The following is a 13,242-nucleotide window of genomic DNA, read 5'->3' on the forward strand; positions in this document are numbered from 1 at the left end:
GTTCTGTTGATAGTAGAAAGACGAAAGTGCTTAGGATGGACTATGTCGCCAAACTGAAAAGTGAAGAAACGACACAGACAGCTAAGGGACCGCGCGTGTGCCAGCCGCGTCACGTAAGGTACGTGCCCTTGCGGGTGGAGCATGACTCTCCAAGGGTTGTTCTGTTGATAGTGGAAAGATGAAAGTGGGTAGAACAGACTATGTCGCGGAACGGAAAAGTGAAGGAACGACACAGACAGCTAAGGGAACGCGCGGGTGCCAGCCGCGTCACGTAAGGTACGTGCCCTTGCGGGTTGTACATGACTCTTCAAGTGTTGTTCTGTTGATAGTAGAAAGACGAAAGTGGGTAGGATGGACTATGTCGCGAAACTGAAAAGTGAAGAAACGACACAGACAGCTAAGGGACCGCGCGGGTGCCAGCCGCGTCACGTAAGGCATGTGCCCTTGTGGGTGGATCATGACTCTTCAAGGGTTGTTCTGTTGATAGTGGAAAGATGAAAGTGGGTAAAACAGACTATGTCGCGGAACGGAAAAGTGAAGGAACGACACAGACAGCTAAGGGACCGCGCGGGTGCCAGCCGCGTCACGTAAGGTACGTGCCCTTGCGGGTTGTACATGACTCTTCAAGTGTTGTTCTGTTGATAGTATAAAGACGAAAGTGGGTAGGATGGACTATGTCGCGAAACTGAAAAGTGAAGAAACGACACAGACAGCTAAGGGACCGCGCGGGTGCCAGCCGCGTCACGTAAGGTACGTGCCCTTGCGGGTTGTACATGACTCTTCAAGTGTTGTTCTGTTGATAGTAGAAAGACGAAAGTGCTTAGGATGGACTATGTCGCCAAACTGAAAAGTGAAGAAACGACACAGACAGCTAAGGGACCGCGTGGGTGCCAGCCGCGTCACGTAAGGTACGTGCCCTTGCGGGTGGAGCATGACTCTCCAAGGGTTGTTCTGTTGATAGTGGAAAGATGAAAGTGGGTAGAACAGACTATGTCGCGGAACGGAAAAGTGAAGGAACGACACAGACAGCTAAGGGACCGCGCGGGTGCCAGCCGCGTCACGTAAGGTACGTGCCCTTGCGGGTTGTACATGACTCTTCAAGTGTTGTTCTGTTGATAGTAGAAAGACGAAAGTGGGTAGGATGGACTATGTCGCGAAACTGAAAAGTGAAGAAACGACACAGACAGCTAAGGGACCGCGCGGGTGCCAGCCGCGTCACGTAAGGCATGTGCCCTTGTGGGTGGATCATGACTCTTCAAGGGTTGTTCTGTTGATAGTGGAAAGATGAAAGTGGGTAGAACAGACTATGTCGAGGAACGGAAAAGTGAAGGAACGACACAGACAGCTAAGGGACCGCGCGGGTGCCAGCCGCGTCATGTAAGGTACGTGCCCTTGCGGGTGGAGCATGACTCTCCAAGGGTTGTTCTGTTGATAGTGGAAAGATGAAAGTGGGTAGAACAGACTATGTCGCGGAACGGAAAAGTGAAGGAACGGACAGACAGCTAAGGGACCGCGCGGGTGCCAGCCGCATCACGTAAGGTACGTGCCCTTGCGGGTTGTACATGACTCTTCAAGTGTTGTTCTGTTGATAGTAGAAAGACGAAAGTGCTTAGGATGGACTATGTCGCCAAACTGAAAAGTGAAGAAACGACACAGACAGCTAAGGGACCGCGCGGGTGCCAGCCGCGTCACGTAAGGTACGTGCCCTTGCGGGTGGAGCATGACTCTCCAAGGGTTGGTCTGTTGATAGTGGAAAGATGAAAGTGGGTAGAACAGACTATGTCGCGGAACGGAAAAGTGAAGGAACGACACAGACAGCTAAGGGACCGCGCGGGTGCCAGCCGCGTCACGTAAGGTACGTGCCCTTGCGGGTTGTACATGACTCTTCAAGTGTTGTTCTGTTGATAGTAGAAAGACGAAAGTGGGTAGGATGGACTATGTCGCGAAACTGAAAAGTGAAGAAACGACACAGACAGCTAAGGGACCGCGCGGGTGCCAGCCGCGTCACGTAAGGTACGTGCCCTTGCGGGTTGTACATGCCTCTTCAAGTGTTGTTCTGTTGATAGTAGAAAGACGAAAGTGCTTAGGATGGACTATGTCGCCAAACTGAAAAGTGAAGAAACGACACAGACAGCTAAGGGACCGCGCGGGTGCCAGCCGCGTCACGTAAGGTACGTGCCCTTGCGGGTGGAGCATGACTCTCCAAGGGTTGTTCTGTTGATAGTGGAAAGATGAAAGTGGGTAGAACAGACTATGTCGCGGAACGGAAAAGTGAAGGAACGACACAGACAGCTAAGGGACCGCGCGGGTGCCAGCCGCGTCACGTAAGGTACGTGCCCTTGCGGGTTGTACATGACTCTTCAAGTGTTGTTCTGTTGATAGTATAAAGACGAAAGTGGGTAGGATGGACTATGTCGCGAAACTGAAAAGTGAACAAACGACACAGACAGCTAAGGGACCGCGCGGGTGCCAGCCGCGTCACGTAAGGTACGTGCCCTTGCGGGTTGTACATGACTCTTCAAGTGTTGTTCTGTTGATAGTATAAAGACGAAAGTGGGTAGAACAGACTATGTCGCGGAACGGAAAAGTGAAGGAACGACACAGACAGCTAAGGGACCGCGCGGGTGCCAGCCGCGTCACGTAAGGTACGTGCCCTTGCGGGTTGTACATGACTCTTCAAGTGTTGTTCTGTTGATAGTATAATGACGAAAGTGGGTAGGATGGACTATGTCGCGAAACTGAAAAGTGAAGAAACGACACAGACAGCTAAGGGACCGCGCGGGTGCCAGCCGCGTCACGTAAGGTACGTGCCCTTGCGGGTTGTACATGACTCTTCAAGTGTTGTTCTGTTGATAGTAGAAAGACGAAAGTGCTTAGGATGGACTATGTCGCCAAACTGAAAAGTGAAGAAACGACACAGACAGCTAAGGGACCGCGCGGGTGCCAGCCGCGTCACGTAAGGTACGTGCCCTTGCGGGTGGAGCATGACTCTCCAAGGGTTGTTCTGTTGATAGTGGAAAGATGAAAGTGGGTAGAACAGACTATGTCGCGGAACGGAAAAGTGAAGGAACGACACAGACAGCTAAGGGACCGCGCGGGTGCCAGCCGCGTCACGTAAGGTACGTGCCTTTGCGGGTTGTACATGACTCTTCAAGTGTTGTTCTGTTGATAGTAGAAAGACGAAAGTGGGTAGGATGGACTATGTCGCGAAACTGAAAAGTGAAGAAACGACACAGACAGCTAAGGGACCGCGCGGGTGCCAGCCGCGTCACGTAAGGTACGTGCCCTTGCGGGTTGTACATGACTCTTCAAGTGTTGTTCTGTTGATAGTAGAAAGACGAAAGTGCTTAGGATGGACTATGTCGCCAAACTGAAAAGTGAAGAAACGACACAGACAGCTAAGGGACTGCGCGGGTGCCAGCCGCGTCACGTAAGGTACGTGCCCTTGCGGGTGGAGCATGACTCTCCAAGGGTTGTTCTGTTGATAGTGGAAAGATGAAAGTGGGTAGAACAGACTATGTCGCGGAACGGAAAAGTGAAGGAACGACACAGACAGCTAAGGGACCGCGCGGGTGCCAGCCGCGTCACGTAAGGTACGTGCCCTTGCGGGTTGTACATGACTCTTCAAGTGTTGTTCTGTTGATAGTATAAAGACGAAAGTGGGTAGGATGGACTATGTCGCGAAACTGAAAAGTGAAGAAACGACACAGACAGCTAAGGGACCGCGCGGGTGCCAGCCGCGTCACGTAAGGTACGTGCCCTTGCGGGTTGTACATGACTCTTCAAGTGTTGTTCTGTTGATAGTAGAAAGACGAAAGTGGGTAGGATGGACTATGTCGCGAAACTGAAAAGTGAAAATACGACACAGAAAGCTAAGGGACCGCGCGGGTGCCAGCCGCGTCACGTAAGGTACGTGCCCTTGCGGGTGGAGCATGACTCTCCAAGGGTTGTTCTGTTGATAGTGGAAAGATGAAAGTGGGTAAAACAGACTATGTCGCGGAACGGAAAAGTGAAGGAACGACACAGACAGCTAAGGGACCGCGCGGGTGCCAGCCGCGTCACGTAAGGTACGTGCCCTTGCGGGTTGTACATGACTCTTCAAGTGTTGTTCTGTTGATAGTAGAAAGACGAAAGTGGGTAGGATGGACTATGTCGCGAAACTGAAAAGTGAAGATACGACACAGAAAGCTAAGGGACCGCGCGGGTGCCAGCCGCGTCACGTAAGGTACGTGCCCTTGCGGGTGGAGCATGACTCTCCAAGGGTTGTTCTGTTGATAGTGGAAAGATGAAAGTGGGTAGAACAGACTATGTCGCGGAACGGAAAAGTGAAGGAACGACACAGACAGCCAGGGGAACGCGCGGGTGCCAGCCGCGTCACGTAAGGTACGTGCCCTTGCGGGTTGTACATAACTCTTCAAGTGTTGTTCTGTTGATAGTAGAAAGACGAAAGTGGGTAGGATGGACTATGTCGCGAAACTGAAAAGTGAAGAAACGACACAGACAGCTAAGGGACCGCGCGGGTGCCAGCCGCGTCACGTAAGGCATGTGCCCTTGTGGGTGGATCATGACTCTTCAAGGGTTGTTCTGTTGATAGTGGAAAGATGAAAGTGGGTAAAACAGACTATGTCGCGGAACGGAAAAGTGAAGGAACGACACAGACAGCTAAGGGACCGCGCGGGTGCCAGCCGCGTCACGTAAGGTACGTGCCCTTGCGGGTTGTACATGACTCTTCAAGTGTTGTTCTGTTGATAGTATAAAGACGAAAGTGGGTAGGATGGACTATGTCGCCAAACTGAAAAATGAAGAAACGACACAGACAGCTAAGGGACCGCGCGGGTGCCAGCCGCGTCACGTAAGGTACGTGCCCTTGCGGGTTGTACATGACTCTTCAAGTGTTGTTCTGTTGATAGTAGAAAGACGAAAGTGCTTAGGATGGACTATGTCGCCAAACTGAAAAGTGAAGGAACGACACAGACAGCTAAGGGACCGCGCGGGTGCCAGCCGCGTCACGTAAGGTACGTGCCCTTGCGGGTGGAGCATGACTCTCCAAGGGTTGTTCTGTTGATAGTGGAAAGATGAAAGTGGGTAGAACAGACTATGTCGCGGAACGGAAAAGTGAAGGAACGACACAGACAGCTAAGTGACCGCGTGGGTGCCAGCCGCGTCACGTAAGGTACGTGCCCTTGCGGGTTGTACATGACTCTTCAAGTGATGTTCTGTTGATAGTAGAAAGACGAAAGTGGGTAGAATGGACTATGTCGCGAAACTGAAAAGTGAAGAAACGACACAGACAGCTAAGCGACCTCGCGGGTGCCAACCGCGTCACGTAAGGTACGTGCCCTTTCGGGTTGTACATGACTCTTCAAGTGCTGTTCTGTTGATAGTAGAAAGACGAAAGTGGGTAGGATGGACTATGTCGCGAAACTGGAAAGTGAAGAAACGACACAGACAGCTAAGGGACCGCGCGGGTGCCTGCCGCGGCACGTAAGGTACGTGCCCTTGCGGGTTGTACATGACTCTTCAAGTGTTGTTCTGTTAGTAGTAGAAAGACGAAAGTGGGTAGGATGGACTATGTCGCGAAACTGAAAAGCGAAGAAACGACACAGACAGCTAAGCGACCTCGCGGGTGCCAACCGCGTCACGTAAGGCACGTGCCCTTGCGGGTTGTACATGACTCTTCAAGTGTTGTTCTGTTGATAGTAGAAAGACGAAAGTGGGTAGGATGGACTATGTCGCGAAACTGAAAAGCGAAGAAACGACACAGACAGCTAAGCGACCTCGCGGGTGCCAACCGCGTCACGTAAGGCACGTGCCCTTGCGGGTTGTACATGACTCTTCAACTGTTGTTCTGTTGATAGTAGAAAGACGAAAGTGGGTAGGATGGACTATGTCGCGAAACTGAAAAGTGAAGAAACGACACAGACAGCTAAGGGACCGCGCGGGTGCCAGCCGTGTCACGTAAGGTACGTGCCCTTGCGGGTTGTACATGACTCTTCAAGTGTTGTTCTGTTAGTAGTAGAAAGACGAAAGTGGGTAGGATGGACTATGTCGCGAAACTGAAAAGCGAAGAAACGACACAGACAGCTAAGGGACCGCGCGGGTGCCAGCCGCGTCACGTAAGGCACGTGCCCTTGCGGGTGGAGCATGACTCGTCAAGGGTTGTTCTGTTGATAGTAAAAAGATGAAAGTCTGTAGAACAGACTATGTCGCGGAACGGAAAAGTGAAGAAACGACACAGACAGCTAAGGGACCGCGCGGGTGCCAGCGCGTCACGTAAGGTACATGCCCTTGCGGGTTGTACATGACTCTTCAACTGTTGTTCTGTTGATAGTAGAAAGACGAAAGTGGGTAGGATGGACTATGTCGCGAAACTGAAAAGTGAAGAAACGACACAGACAGCTAAGGGACCGCGCGGGTGCCAGCCGCGTCACGTAAGGTACGTGCCCTTGCGGGTTGTACATGACTCTTCAAGTGTTGTTCTGTTAGTAGTAGAAAGACGAAAGTGGGTAGGATGGACTATGTCGCGAAACTGAAAAGCGAAGAAACGACACAGACAGCTAAGGGACCGCGCGGGTGCCAGCCGCGTCACGTAAGGCACGTGCCCTTGCGGGTGGAGCATGACTCTTCAACGGTTGTTCTGTTGATAGTGGAAAGATGAAAGTGGGTGGAACAGACTATGTCGCGGAACGGACAAGTGAAGAAACGACACAGACAGCTAAGGGACCGCGCGGGTGCCAGCCGCGTCACGTAAGGTACGTGCCCTTGCGGGTTGTACATGACTCTTGAAGTGTTGTTCTGTTGATAGTAGAAAGACGAAAGTGGGTAGAACAGACTATGTCGCGAAACTGAAAAGTGAAGAAACGACACAGACAGCTAAGGGACCGCGCGGGTGCCAGCCGCGTCTCGTAAGGTACGTGCCCTTGCGGGTTGTACATGACTTTTCAAGTGTTGTTCTGTTGTTAGTAGAAAGACGAAAGTGGGTAGGTAGGACTATGTCGCGAAACTGAAAAGTGAAGAAACGACACAGACAGCTAAGGGACCGCGCGGGTGCCAGCCGCGTCACGTAAGGCACTTGCCCTTGCGGGTGGAGCATGACTCTTCAAGGGTTGTTCTGTTGATAGTGGAAAGATGAAAGTGGGTAGAACAGACTATGTCGCAGAACGGAAAAGTGAAGGAACGACACAGACAGCTAAGGGACCGCGCGGGTGCCAGCCGCGCCACGTAAGGTACGTGCCCTTGCGGGTGGAGCATGACTCTTCAAGGGTTGTTCTGTTGATAGTGGAAAGATGAAAGTGGGTAGAACAGACAATGTCGCGGAACGGAAAAGTGAAGAAACGACACAGACAGCTAAGGGACCGCGCGGGTGCCAGCCGCGTCACGTAAGGTACGTGCCCTTGCGGGTTGTACATGACTCTTGAAGTGTTGTTCTGTCGATAGTAGAAAGACGAATGTGGGTAGAACAGACTATGTCGCGAAACTGAAAAGTGAAGAAACGACACAGACAGCTAAGGGACCGCGCAGGTGCCAGCCGCGTCACGTAAGGTACGTGCCCTTGCGGGTTGTACATGACTCTTGAAGTGTTGTTCTGTTGATAGTAGAAAGACGAATGTGGGTAGAACAGACTATGTCGCGAAACTGAAAAGTGAAGAAACGACACAGACAGCTAAGGGACCGCGCAGGTGCCAGCCGCGTCACGTAAGGTACGTGCCCTTGCGGGTTGTACATGACTCTTCAAGTGTTGTTCTGTTGATAGTAGAAAGACGAAAGTGGGTAGAATGGACTATGTCGCGAAACTGAAAAGTGAAGAAACGACACAGACAACTAAGGGACTGCGCGGGTGCCAGCCGCGCCACGTAAGGCAAGTGCCCTTGCGGGTGGAGCATGACTCTTCAAGGGATGTTCTGTTGATAATGGAAAGATGAAAGTGGGTAGAACAGACTATGTCGCAGAACGGAAAAGTGAAGGAACGACACAGACAGCTAAGGGACCGCGCGGGTGCCAGCCGCGTCACGTAAGGCACGTGCCCTTGCGGGTGGAGCATGACTCTTCAAGGGTTGTTCTGTTGATAGTGGAAAGATGAAAGTGGGTAGAACAGACTATGTCGCGGAACGGAAAAGTGAAGAAACGACACAGACAGCTAAGGGACCGCGCGGGTGCCAGCCGCGTCACGTAAGGTACGTGCCGTTGCGGGTTGTACATGACTCTAGAAGTGTTTTTCTGTTGATAGTAGAAAGACGAATGTGGGTAGAACAGACTATGTCGCGAAACTGAAAAGTGAAGAAACGACACAGACAGCTAAAGGACCGCGCAGGTGCCAGCCGCGACACGTAAGGTACGTGCCCTTGCGGGGTGTACATGACTCTTGAAGTGTTGTTCTGTTGATAGTAGAAAGACGAATGTGGGTAGAACAGACTATGTCGCGAAACTGAAAAGTGAAGAAACGACACAGACAGCTAAGGGACCGCGCGGGTGCCAGCCGCGTCACGTAAGGTACATGCCCTTGCGGGTTGTACATGACTCTTGAAGTGTTGTTCTGTTGATAGTAGAAAGACGAATGTGGGTAGAACAGACTATGTCGCGAAACTGAAAAGTGAAGAAACGACACAGACAGCTAAGGGACCGCGCAGGTGCCAGCCGCGTCACGTAAGGTACGTGCCCTTGCGGGTTGTACATGACTCTTCAAGTGTTGTTCTGTTGATAGTAGAAAGACGAAAGTGGGTAGAATGGACTATGTCGCGAAACTGAAAAGTGAAGAAACGACACAGACAGCTAAGGGACTGCGCGGGTGCCAGCCGCGTCACGTAAGGCAAGTGCCCTTGCGGGTGGAGCATGACTCTTCAAGGGATGTTCTGTTGATAGTGGAAAGATGAAAGTGGGTAGAACAGACTATGTCGCAGAACGGAAAAGTGAAGGAACGACACAGACAGCTAAGGGACCGCGCGGGTGCCAGCCGCGTCACGTAAGGCACGTGCCCTTGCGGGTGGAGCATGACTCTTCAAGGGTTGTTCTGTTGATAGTGGAAAGATGAAAGTGGGTAGAACAGACTATGTCGCGGAACGGAAAAGTGAAGAAACGACACAGACTGCTAAGGGACCGCGCGGGTGCCAGCCGTGTCACGTAAGGTACGTGGCCTTGCGGTTTGTACATGACTCTTGAAGTGTTGTTCTGTTGATAGTAGAAAGACGAATGTGGGTAGAACAGACTATGCCGCGAAACTGAAAAGTGAAGAAACGACACAGACAGCTAAGGGACCACGCGGATGCCATCCGCGTCACGTAAGGTACGTGCCCTTGCGAGTTGTACATGACTCTTCAAGTGTTGTTCTGTTGATAGTAGAAAGACGAAAGTGGGTAGGATGGACTATGTCACGAAACTGAAAAGTGAAGAAACGACACAGACAGCTAAGGGACCGCGCGGGTGCCAGCCGCGTCACGTAAGGTACGTGCCCTTGCGGGGGGAGCATGACTCTTCAAGGGATGTTCTGTTGATAGTGGAAAGATGAAAGTGGGTAGAACAGACTATGTCGCGGAACGGAAAAGTGAAGGAACGACACAGACAGCTAAGGGACCGCGCGGGTGCCAGCCGCGTCACGTAAGGTACGTGCCCTTGCGGGTTGTACATGACTCTTCAAGTGTTGATCTGTTGATAGTAGAAAGGCGAAAGTGGGTAGGATGGACTATGTCGCGAAACTGAAAAGTGAAGAAACGACACAGACTGCTAAGGGACCGCGCGGGTGCCAGCCGCGTCAGGTAATGTACGTGCCCTGGCGGGTTGTACATGACTCTTCAAGTGTTGTTCTGTTGATAGTAGAAAGACGAAAGTGGGTAGGAAGGACTATGTCGCGAAACTGAAAAGTGAAGAAACGACACAGACAGCTAAGGGACCGCGCGGGTGCCAGCCGCGTCAGGTAAGGTACGTGCCCTTGGGGGTGGTACATGACTCTTCAAGTGTTGTTCTGTTAGTAGTAGAAAGACGAAAGTGGGTAGGATGGACTATGTCGCGAAACTGAAAAGCGAAGAAACGACACAGACAGCTAAGGGACCGCGCGGGTGCCAGCCGCGTCACGTAAGGCACGTGCCCTTGCGGGTGGAGCATGACTCTTCAACGGTTGTTCTGTTGATAGTGGAAAGATGAAAGTGGGTGGAACAGACTATGTCGCGGAACGGAAAAGTGAAGAAACGACACAGACAGCTAAGGGACCGCGCGGGTGCCAGCCGCGTCACGTAAGGTACGTGCCCTTGCGGGTTGTACATGACTCTTGAAGTGTTGTTCTGTTGATAGTAGAAAGACGAATGTGGGTAGAACAGACTATGTCGCGAAACTGAAAAGTGAAGAAACGACACAGACAGCTAAGGGACCGCGCAGGTGCCAGCCGCGTCACGTAAGGTACGTGCCCTTGCGGGTTGTACATGACTCTTCAAGTGTTGTTCTGTTGATAGTAGAAAGACGAAAGTGGGTAGAATGGACTATGTCGCGAAACTGAAAAGTGAAGAAACGACACAGACAACTAAGGGACTGCGCGGGTGCCAGCCGCGTCACGTAAGGCAAGTGCCCTTGCGGGTGGAGCATGACTCTTCAAGTGATGTTCTGTTGATAATGGAAAGATGAAAGTGGGTAGAACAGACTATGTCGCAGAACGGAAAAGTGAAGGAACGACACAGACAGCTAAGGGACCGCGCGGGTGCCAGCCGCGTCACGTAAGGCACGTGCCCTTGCGGGTGGAGCATGACTCTTCAAGGGTTGTTCTGTTGATAGTGGAAAGATGAAAGTGGGTAGAACAGACTATGTCGCGGAACGGAAAAGTGAAGAAACGACACAGACAGCTAAGGGACCGCGCGGGTGCCAGCCGCGTCACGTAAGGTACGTGCCGTTGCGGGTTGTACATGACTCTTCAAGTGTTGTTCTGTTGATAGTAGAAAGACGAATGTGGGTAGAACAGACTATGTCGCGAAACTGAAAAGTGAAGAAACGACACAGACAGCTAAAGGACCGCGCAGGTGCCAGCCGCGTCACGTAAGGTACGTGCCCTTGCGGGGTGTACATGACTCTTGAAGTGTTGTTCTGTTGATAGTAGAAAGACGAATGTGGGTAGAACAGACTATGTCGCGAAACTGAAAAGTGAAGAAACGACACAGACAGCTAAGGGACCGCGCGGGTGCCAGCCGCGTCACGTAAGGTACGTGCCCTTGCGGGTTGTACATGACTCTTGAAGTGTTGTTCTGTTGATAGTAGAAAGACGAATGTGGGTAGAACAGACTATGTCGCGAAACTGAAAAGTGAAGAAACGACACAGACAGCTAAGGGACCGCGCAGGTGCCAGCCGCGTCACGTAAGGTACGTGCCCTTTCGGGTTGTACATGACTCTTCAAGTGTTGTTCTGTTGATAGTAGAAAGACGAAAGTGGGTAGAATGGACTATGTCGCGAAACTGAAAAGTGAAGAAACGACACAGACAGCTAAGGGACTGCGCGGGTGCCAGCCGCGTCACGTAAGGCAAGTGCCCTTGCGGGTGGAGCATGACTCTTTAAGGGATGTTCTGTTGATAGTGGAAAGATGAAAGTGGGTAGAACAGACTATGTCGCAGAACGGAAAAGTGAAGGAACGACACAGACAGCTAAGGGACCGCGCGGGTGCCAGCCGCGTCACGTAAGGCACGTGCCCTTGCGGGTGGAGCATGACTCTTCAAGGGTTGTTCTGTTGATAGTGGAAAGATGAAAGTGGGTAGAACAGACTATGTCGCGGAACGGAAAAGTGAAGAAACGACACAGACTGCTAAGGGACCGCGCGGGTGCCAGCCGTGTCACGTAAGGTACGTGCCCTTGCGGGTTGTACATGACTCTTGAAGTGTTGTTCTGTTGATAGTAGAAAGACGAATGTGGGTAGAACAGACTATGCCGCGAAACTGAAAAGTGAAGAAACGACACAGACAGCTAAGGGACCACGCGGATGCCATCCGCGTCACGTAAGGTACGTGCCCTTGCGAGTTGTACATGACTCTTCAAGTGTTGTTCTGTTGATAGTAGAAAGACGAAAGTGGGTAGGATGGACTATGTCACGAAACTGAAAAGTGAAGAAACGACACAGACAGCTAAGGGACCGCGCGGGTGCCAGCCGCGTCACGTAAGGTACGTGCCCTTGCGGGGGGAGCATGACTCTTCAAGGGATGTTCTGTTGATAGTGGAAAGATGATAGTGGGTAGAACAGACTATGTCGCGGAACGGAAAAGTGAAGGAACGACACAGACAGCTAAGGGACCGCGCGGGTGCCAGCCGCGTCACGTAAGGTACGTGCCCTTGCGGGTTGTACATGACTCTTCAAGTGTTGATCTGTTGATAGTAGAAAGGCGAAAGTGGGTAGGATGGACTATGTCGCGAAACTGAAAAGTGAAGAAACGACACAGACTGCTAAGGGACCGCGCGGGTGCCAGCCGCGTCAGGTAATGTACGTCCCCTGGCGGGTTGTACATGACTCTTCAAGTGTTGTTCTGTTGATAGTAGAAAGACGAAAGTGGGTAGGAAGGACTATGTCGCGAAACTGAAAAGTGAAGAAACGACACAGACAGCTAAGGGACCGCGCGGGTGCCAGCCGCGTCAGGTAAGGTACGTGCCCTTGGGGGTGGTACATGACTCTTCAACGGTTGTTCTGTTGATAGTGGAAAGATGAAAGTGGGTGGAACAGACTATGTCGCGGAACGGAAAAGTGAAGAAACGACACAGACAGCTAAGGGACCGCGCGGGTGCCAGCCGCGTCTCGTAAGGTACGTGCCCTTGCGGGTTGTACATGACTCTTGGAGTGTTGTTCTGTTGATAGTAGAAAGACGAAAGTGGGTAGAACAGACTATGTCGCGAAACTGAAAAGTGAAGAAACGACACAGACAGCTAAGGGACCGCGCGGGTGCCAGCCGCGTCTCGTAAGGTACGTGCCCTTGCGGGTTGTACATGACTTTTCAAGTGTTGTTCTGTTGTTAGTAGAAAGACGAAAGTGGGTAGGTAGGACTATGTCGCGAAACTGAAAAGTGAAGAAACGACACAGACAGCTAAGGGACCGCGCGGGTGCCAGCCGCGTCACGTAAGGCACTTGCCCTTGCGGGTTGAGCATGACTCTTCAAGGGTTGTTCTGTTGATAGTGGAAAGATGAAAGTGGGTAGAACAGACTATGTCGCAGAACGGAAAAGTGAAGGAATGACACAGACAGCTAAGGGACCGCGCGGTTGCCAGCCGCGTCACGTAAGGTACGTGCCCTT

This window comes from Schistocerca piceifrons, chromosome 5 (assembly GCF_021461385.2).
Source record: "Schistocerca piceifrons isolate TAMUIC-IGC-003096 chromosome 5, iqSchPice1.1, whole genome shotgun sequence".
NCBI classification, from domain to species: domain Eukaryota; kingdom Metazoa; phylum Arthropoda; class Insecta; order Orthoptera; family Acrididae; genus Schistocerca; species Schistocerca piceifrons.